Raw genomic sequence first — 2,155 nt, forward strand, 5'->3', positions numbered from 1 at the left:
CAGGCTTGCAAAAGGCGTTACATAGCCTTGAGTGATTAGAGCTCATGCATCAGTCATGTGAGTGTCCTGGCTGAGAAGAATCTTGTTAGAAGCGTCATGTTTAAATATGAAGAACAAAAATAGTTCATGGAAATGCAAGCAGTTTATTTTAAAAGGTTTTCTTTATTTTACAGGGAGAGAATAATATTTGTAATGTGCAAAATCTAAACAAATACTGCAGAAATCTGCATCAACTTTCATTCTTTTTTCATAATTATTCATTAGAGTGTTGTCTGATATATTTGTATGAAGATTTAATTGGATTTCAAAGGATAAAACAATTTGAGAAAGGCTCCTTCCTTTCCGTTTGCCGGCAGCCATCAGGTAAGCCAGGATGGGCGCGTACAAGTACATCCAGGAGCTAAGGAGAAAGAAGCAGTCGGACGTGATGCGCTTTCTCCTGTGGGTCCGCCGCTGGCAGTACCGCCAGCTCTCCATGCTGCACAGGGCGCCTCGCCCCACGTGGCCCGACAAGGCGCGCAGGTGGGCTACAAGGCCAAACAAGGTTATGTCATCTATAGGATTCGTGTGCGCCGTGGTGGCCGCAAGCGCTGGGTGCCCAAGGGTGCGGTCTATGGCAAGCCTGTCCATCATGGCGTTAACCAGCTCAAGTTTGCACTAAGCCTTCAGTCTGTTGCCGAGGAACGAGCTGGGCGCCACTGTGGAGCTCTGAGAGTCCTGAATTCTTACTGGATTGGTGAAGATTCCACATACAAATTCTTTGAGGTTATCCTCATTAATCCATTCCATAAAGCCATCAGAAGAAATCCTAACACCAAGTGGATCACCAAGCCAGTCCACAAGCACAGGGAAATGCGTGGGCTGACATCTGCAGGCCACAAGAGTCGTGGCCTTGGAAAGGGTCACAAGTTCCACCACACTATTGGTGGTTCTCGCCATGCAACCTGGAGAAGGCGCAAAACCCTCCAGCTGCACCGTTACCGCTAACTCAAGTAATGTTTGTAAAATTCATACCTAATAAACCATTTAGGACAGTCAACGTCTGCTTAAAGGTGTTATTTGTCTGTTAAAACTAGCCTGCCAATAATTTCATGAATGCTTTGTCAAATTATGAAAGTTAAAAGTGCAATAATGTTTGAAGACTGGTGTATCTTGTTTCTAATAAGGTAAACTTTTATCTTATTAGGGGATTCATGTGTCAGTGTTTAAAACATGATGTGTGGTAAAATAGGTGTAAAATAAACACTTTAAAAGAGAAAAAAAAAAGAAATTTGAATCCTGGCAAACAGAAGTAGTAGGGTAGGGGAGACAACAGAGAAATGGAACTGACTCAGGTTAAGAACCTGTTACGAGGATGGTAGTGAGATGACAACCTCCAACTGCTACATTTTTGGGATCTGTGGCAGCATTCACATCAAGGCAACACTCCTGATGAGTTACTCCTACCTGATAGCTGAGCGTTGCAGGCTCACTAGGGTCTGGCACTTTCTGCTCAATGAGAGTCCCCTCTATGATTAATCTTTAAACAGGAGCTCTCCATTGGGCTAGCTACAACATCTTCATAGCTACGTCACTGTCTGGGGGGCTCTGTAATGAATTCTCCTTCCTTTCTTCTCTCCTTTTGTTGGTGTCAGTCTGAAGGCCTCCCTTGACCACTGCTGTCTTTCCTCCCAATAAATCTTTTGCCATTCATAAAAATTTTTTTAAAAAATTCTAGACTATAGAATAGGAGTCAGCAAACGTGTTTATAAAAGGATAGAAAATAAGTGTTTTAGATATGGTGGGCCACATATGGTCTCTGTCCCATACTATTCTTTTATTCTTACAATCCTTTAAACATGTAAAATTCATTATAAACTTGTGAGCTGTAAGGACAATTGGGCACAGTTTACTTTTTCATGCCCTAGGATATAGCAGATTTAGTTATAGATGTATTTGCTTATTCATCGTATGTTTTCATTTTAGTATTGATAAAGTGAGGCAGACTCCTGCCCTCTAAGCTCACAGGATTGCATTTAAGCTTTGCTTGTGACACTGAATAATTCAGCTTGGCTTTCATATCTGAGGGAGGAGGAGACTAAGATGTGACAGAGGATCAAGAAGTGGAGGTGGGTTCTAATGAAAATATATGGGTCTGAGACAGAAAGTGTCTGAT

The 2,155-nt window shown here is 42.2% G+C and overlaps 1 pseudogene; it reads left to right on the forward strand.

The window, feature by feature from the left end:
* Positions 1-334: 334 nt before the first annotated feature.
* LOC133757076 (large ribosomal subunit protein eL15-like) lies at positions 335-1,228 on the forward strand (annotated as a pseudogene).
* Positions 1,229-2,155: the final 927 nt, after the last annotated feature.

This window comes from Lepus europaeus, chromosome 3 (assembly GCF_033115175.1).
Source record: "Lepus europaeus isolate LE1 chromosome 3, mLepTim1.pri, whole genome shotgun sequence".
NCBI classification, from domain to species: domain Eukaryota; kingdom Metazoa; phylum Chordata; class Mammalia; order Lagomorpha; family Leporidae; genus Lepus; species Lepus europaeus.